The sequence below is a fragment of the Capra hircus genome, chromosome 13 (genome assembly GCF_001704415.2).
Source record: "Capra hircus breed San Clemente chromosome 13, ASM170441v1, whole genome shotgun sequence".
NCBI lineage: Eukaryota > Metazoa > Chordata > Mammalia > Artiodactyla > Bovidae > Capra > Capra hircus.
The window spans coordinates 37643649-37650827 of record NC_030820.1 but is presented as its reverse complement, the minus strand read 5'-3'; the positions used below and the strand labels follow the sequence as shown (position 1 = coordinate 37650827).

Below are 7179 nucleotides of genomic sequence, written 5' to 3'. Positions count from 1 at the left end.
CCATTATGGGCTAGATTATACGTAAAACATATTCCTTAGTTGACTGGTGTGTTGGCAGAACTGTGTATTTGAAGGAATCCCTGCCACGTGGAGTTAGAAGTTGTGATTTTTGTGTGGGGAGCTGTTCAAACCAGGCAGAGTCCAAATCAGCTCCAAAATGACTGCCTTTTACAGTTCCTGTCCCTTCTATCTTGGAGTCCCCCCGGGGAGCTCCCTGGGGTCTGAAAGCTGGAGGACACTGGAGTCACACTGACTAGCAGCTCCTTTTGTGTGGCACAGGGGGGCGTGCCGAGAGGTCATGAGGTTAACCTTAACCTTTGTTTACAAGCTTCACCTGATCTTACCAACTCCTGAGAGAGCTGGGAAGTCCTTAGTTTGGGTTCCTTCAGAAGTCGACCTGCTGCAAGGATTCAAAGCCAAGGGCTTTCTAAAGGGTGGTGATCCCTGGGGGGATGTGGGGAAGGGAGACAGAGCTTAGGGTTAGAGTTAGTTCTGGCTTCTTATTCTGACTCCTCACAGCCTGACCTGCGTTCCCAGCCTGTTCTGCTGAGCTCCTGGGCCTGGGCTTTCCTTCTGGGTCTGGAGTGAGAATTCTGGGCTGGGAGACCTGGGCTCTGCCATCAGCTGTCTGCTGTTCGTTGTGGGCCACGGGTGCAGCCCTGCCTCCTTGAACAAAGAGGGAATCATCCTGGTCTGGCCTACCTCCTGGGACCACCTAGGACTTCAAAGCAGATGAGGTGAAAAAAGGGCTGTCACAGTCCAGGGCCTGGCTAACTTCCTGGGCTCCAAGGAACGGAAAGAGACAATGAACATATAAAAAGAAGTCCCACCTTCCTGGTTTTCAGGAACATGTGAGTTAAAAGTTCAACTGTGGGAATTCTCTGGTGGTCCAGTGGTTAGGACTCTGTGCTCTTACTGCCAAGGGCCCAGGTTCCATCCCTGGTGGGGAAACTAAGATTCTGCTCAGGATGGCCAAAAGAAAAGAAAACACTAGTGATTGGTGTGTGTGTGTGTATGTGGAGGTGGGGGGAGGCTGTCTTAGCCCCTTTGAGGGGGCAAGTTGACACGGTCTATTATAATACAAAAATGTCCACATCCTATAACCAAGAGAATCACTTCTTTGAATCTGCAGAAGCGTGACATCGTGGGTGGGTGAGGCTGGTCACAAAAGCACTACTTCTCCGTGATCCTGAGCAAGCTCCAGCCTTTATTTCCAACCTGTCACAAACTAATACATTTTTTACTCTTACAGTAGAAATGAATTGCTAGAGGAATAAAGTTTTTAAAACACAAAGGCTTACAAAATACAATACCCCCTGTTGAACATGTCTATTGGTGCCACTTTCTCAGCAGCATTTGCTCACCTCGTGTCTCTGTGTCACATTTGGGTAATTCTTGCAATATTTCAGAATTTTTCATTATTATCATGTTTGTGATGGTGATGATTTTTATTGTGAGCTTTGACATAGCATCACTCTACCAAATTGCTATAAAAGTTTCTCAGTGTTTACCCCAGCCCGGGGCACAGGACCACAGACCCTGTGCTGTGATGCTCAGCTGTGCTGCTTGCAAAAAAAACAGGAAAGAACCTAAATATTTACTAATTAAAGAATGACTATATAAACATGTTATGTGCACAGTATAAAATCCAGGTAAGGGTAAAAAAAATAAAAGTGAGAAATTCATAAGACCTAACATAGAAAAGTGGCTGAGACTCAGAACTGAAAAGATACAGTGCTCTTATGTGTTAAATGTAAAAAAAAAAAAAAGCAAACAACCCACAATAAAACAACACTTTATGTTTCCTATGGGCTTGTGAATACATGTGAAAATGTATAAGAACGGGACTGCAGACACATCTGTCTGGTACAGACACCTTGCTTGGTTGCACGTCACTTTATTGTGCTTTGCAGACATTGCTTTTTTTTTTTTTACAAATTCGACGTTTGTGCCAACCCCACGTTGAACATGTCTATTAGTGCCACTTTCTCAGCAGCATTTGCTCACTTCCTGTCTCTGTGTCACATTTGGGTAATTCTTGCAATGTTTCAGAATTTTTCATTATTATCATGTTTGTGATGGTGAACTGTGAGTGGTGATCTTCAGTGTTAGTACTGCAAAAGATTATGACTCCTTGAAGGCTCAGATGATAGTTATCATTTTTTATCAAGAAAGAAGTTTTTTGGGGAGGTTGCACCACGTGGCCTATGGGAAGGAAAGTACTTTTTTGGCATATGAAAATTTATTACTATCGTGCTTTCATCATCAGAATGTATGAGCTTGGTCTTTCCTTCTTACCTTTGTATAAGGTCAAAACAAATACATGGCTACTTTGATAACCTTAAAGTGGACTCCAGGAATGTCGCCAATAGCATGTCCTTTGTGACCAAAGCCAACAACCAGAACGTCATCATTTTCCTCAATAAAATTTAAGCCACCATCATTGAGTACAAAAGCTGTGATCTTTTTTTTTTTTTTTTTTTTTGCCATTCTTGATTAGCTGAACCCTGGGACAGTTCCTGATGGCAGAATCTGGCTGTTTGGTTTCAACCTCTGCTTTTTCAAGCACAATTCTCTTGGCATGAGAAGTGCCTCCAAAAGGGTTGGCCTTTAGTGCTGTGCCCGCATGGGCTTTCTTGTACTGTTTATCATGCCACTTCTAGACTGGTCAGTGGCTATGGAGCTTCCTGGCAGTATGAAGGCTGTGACACTTGCCCATCCTGCTGGTATCACAGGCCTGAGTGAAAAGGAATGTACTTTATAATTAAGGTATATACATTGCCTTTTGGACATAATGCTACCACACTTAAGAGACAGTGTGAACATCTTTATGTGTCCTGGGAAACCAAAAGAATTTGTGTGACCTGCTTTATTGCTGTGGTCTGGGCCCACCAAGGTATGCCTGAATTGGGAGTGGTGAGTAAAGGGGGAATCTTTCATAAGGGCTTAATGTTTATGAAAATAATACAACCAAATATTACTTGCATAATGTAAAAAATATGACATCTGAACGGTGGTGTTGGAGAAGACTCTTGAGAGTCCCTTGGACTGCAAGGAGATCCAACCAGTCCATCCTAAAGGAAATCAGTCCTGAATATTCATTGGAAGGACTGATGCTGAAGCTGAAACTCCAATACTTTGGTCACCTGATGTGAAGAACTGACTCATTTGAAAAGACTCTGATGCTGGGAAAGACTGAGAAGGGGATGGCAGAGGATGAGATGATTGGATGGCCTCACTGACTCAATGGACATGAGTGTGAGTAAACTCCGGGAGTTGGTGATGGACAGGGAGGCCTGGCGTGCTGCAGTCCCTGGGGTCGCAAAGAGTCGGACGTGACTGAGCAACTGAGCTGAACTGAACTGAGGCAACGTTGATCTAAGGCAGGCAGGTTACACTTAAAAGTGAATTTTCCAGACTCTGCACTACCTCCTAACAGAGGGATAAACCACCCACTCTGCCCTGCAGTGAGATGCGATTAAATGAACAGTAAGAATCAGGTGCAGACTGGTGAGAAAGAAGGCACAGTTGCAACCTGAGAGGCTGGGAGGAGGAGACTGCCTGGCTGGTTGTAAACAAGCCTTGTGTGAGGGGGCCAGCAGTCAAGGAGAGAATTTGGATTTTAGGTTCAAACAGAGGATAAAATTCTAGCTCCTGCCTTCTGAGTTGAGGGTAGGCTGAGCAAAGGTATTAGTCTCGGCTCCTTCCTGAATCCCAGCTCATATGGAACAGTAAGGGAGAGAAACCCTCAGAGCTGAAGAGGGTGCAGAAGTTGTTAGCTGGCTCAGCAGCCAGGGTTAGGGTCAAGTTGAGTCAGTTCCTCTCTATTTCTATTTTTCTGACAGTTTTTGTTTTTTAAAAAATTATAGATAGATGTTGAATTTTCTCAAATGCTTGTGTCTATCCATTCATTCATTCTGCATTCTGGGACCCCATGACACAACCACCCCCCCACCTCCGTCCAGCAAATTCAAAGACATCATGACCTCCTTCCTTGCTCCACTTCTGCCCCTCCCCAGCATTGTCCCTGATCTACTGAATCATTGACATCATTCAAGGAGTATTTTTTTTCCATCTTTAAAATCTCCCTTGAGAAGCCCACATCATCTATGTGGTAATCCTGCCAAAAAATGTTTAACCTGAGTCCAGTCATGAGGAAACAATCAGACAAAGTCCCCAGTATTTGGGATGAGCTACGTGACAATCAGCCCGGACCCTTCAAACGTGTCAGTGCCGTGAAAGACAAACAAACAAAAAAAGCCAAGGACTGTTTCTGATTAAAGGAGAGAACAGACCTGTGACAACCAAAGGGAATGCGTGGACCCCGATTGGCTACAGGGTGGGAAAAAAGAAAGCAAGTGTAAAGAATGTGTCTGTTGCTGGGGCATGTCCACACGGTCTGTGCGTGGGATGACATTATTGATTCAATGGTCCGTTTCTCTGAGTGGGATGTGGCATTGAGCTCACGGAAGAGAATGGTCTTGTTCCTAGGAAAAGCACACTGCAGTATTTAGGAGTATCTGCACCCCAAAATGACTATGTGTGTGTGTCAGGGGGAGGGGTAGTAAATGAGGCAGAATGTTAACAAATAATGAATTTAGGTAAAGGGTGAAGTGATGTGTGTTATACTCTTCTTTCAACTTTTTGCAGGTTTGACAGTTTTCACAATAAAATATTAAGCAGAAGAGGATCTTCCCTGGATGCACATCTGCCTACAGCTACACCCAGTTTTTCCACCGATTGACGCAGCCAACCTTCCGCATAGAGTCTTTGACACTTGGGCTTTCACTCCTCCCCCGGCCCATTCATGCGTCTGTGTATTGCCGGCTGGTTTCTGCCCATCGCCACACTGGACCTGCCTGGCCCAGATCCTCACCGCCTCCATGCTGCCCACCCTGCAGTCACGTTCCACACAGACAGCCACTCCTTCCTCTCCAAACCCTCTTGTCTCTCAGCCTCCACAACACTGGCTTCTCCTGGTTTTTCTTCTGCCTCGCCAGACTCTTCTTGCTCTTCTTCACTTTCTCCCCTTTCTCTACTCACCCTCGAAAGCCTGGGTTCCTAGGAGCTCAGACCCTTTCTTTCATTAAGTCTTTCTTCAGGTGGTTCACTGATTCCTATAGATTTAAAGGATGAATTTGTTCTAAAGATGCCCACACTTAACAGCTCTCCTTTTTTTTTTTTTTTGCTCGTTCTCTTGGTGTTTTAAAATTAATTTTTTTTTGCTTTTGAAAACTTTATTTCAACATAACTATACTTATAAAAATTAATTAATTTTAGTTGAAGTACAGTTGATGTACAATGTTGTGTTAATTTCTGCAGTACAGCAAAGTGCTTCAGTTATACACATATATACCTTTTTTTCATATTCCTTTCCATTATGGTTTATCATAGGATATTGAATATAGTTCTCTGTACTGTACAGTAGACCTTAGACAGTTCTCATTTGACATTGCTCCTTGGATGTTTTGCAGACATCTCAAGTTGAACTTTTATTCATTCATTCATCCATTGAGCACATACTGAGCCCTTACTATGTGCTAGGCACTTGCTGGAAACACTGGGGAAGGGGAAGAAGGAGCCAGTTATAGCTGCACTGTTGGAGACATTCTTAGAGACAGGTAATGAACAAATAAGAAAGAATTTGAGGGTGGTAAGGACTCTGAAGTTGGCGCTAGTAGTAAAGAACCTGCCTGCCTGCCAATGCAGGAGACATAAGAGAACTGAGTTCAATCCTGGGTGGGGAAGATACCCTGGAGGAGAGCATGGCAACACACTCTGGTATTTGCCTGGAGAATCCCACAGACAGAGCCAGGCTACAGTCCATGGGGTTGCAAAGAGTCGGAGACAAGTGAAGCAACTTAACACGCATGCATGCACGTGGACTCTGAAGAGACTAAAATGATGAAAGGGATGTGTTTTAGAGACTGCTTGGGTGGACTTACATATTTAGGGTTATCTTAGATGTATTTTGAGGGAGGTGCATTTAAAAGAATGAGCTCAGGATGAGATGCAGGGGTAATGTGACAAGATTGTGAGAGGAGGGGTTTAATGCCCTCTGGATGGGAGTGTGCTTGGCATGTTCTGGAAATGAGATGTGTCCCCAGAATCAGAACCTTGATCCTTTCTTTTCCTATCTGGTTTGTATTTTAAAATTTCAGGGCATGTAAGACCCTGTCACCAACTATATCTGAAAAACCTTGAATTGACCTTGCATTCTTATTTTGGGGTCTTCTTCAGATCAAGAACAGTTCCCTCTCTGAGCTGGACAGTACCTTGATTCTTTTAAGGGCAGTGAGTCAGAATGTCAGGACAAGATGCAGATGTTTGTCAGAGTTTCACCTGTCCTTTAACCCGTGTGTAAAACACAAGGAATAAGCTGACGTCTGCTTGAAGGGGGATGGTTTCCATTGTCGGCTGGCTCTTGGAGACCCACTGCCAGCCCACCCCAGTCTTCTCCAGCTAGTCTTGTGTTCCTGGAGACCAGGAGGGACAATGAGGGAGAGTCCTGGGACTTATAGCTAAGACATTGCTGAAAGTATCCTTCCCGGCAAAGTGGAAAGAGTGACCTGATTCTTATAACCTTTCCCAGTAGAAGTTGCAGCAAATGATGATAAAATCTTTGCACCTCCCTCAGGGCTGGATCCTATTAGGCCTTGCTAATGAGGCAAAAATCCATCTTTTTTTAAATAGGGAGTTGAAACTTATCTTTAAAAGGATCAGAAACATGCTTAGACCTTAAATTTTTGTGAATGAGCAACACATTCATATCTTTCTAGAATTTAAAAGAAATTAAAAACGTGCCCCAAATATTTTCCTTTTATTCCTGTCCCCAACCTCTCAGTTTCTACCTGCCTCCATCTCCTGCCCTACAAACGCATAACCACTATTATCACTTTTCTGCGCATCCCTTTGTGAGACCTGCTCAGAGCCCCAGAGTTGATATGATTATTTTATACTGAAGATATTTGAGATTCAACAGATGCAGAAAGAAGTCTTCTTGGAGCTTCCTTTATCTGACTAAAAGGAGAAATTTCTGAGAAACGAGGATCATTATAAATTTCCTCTTTGGGGCAGGAGAGAGACCAAGAATAAACCTTCCAAAAGCCCCTCTTGGGAGAGTTTCACAGTGTATGAAGAAAATGGAAGGAGCTGCATGAACAAACACCATCACAAATG

General features: G+C 43.8%; 1 pseudogene; it reads right to left on the bottom strand.

Moving 5' to 3' along the window:
• Positions 1968–2719, bottom strand: LOC102188329 (annotated as a pseudogene).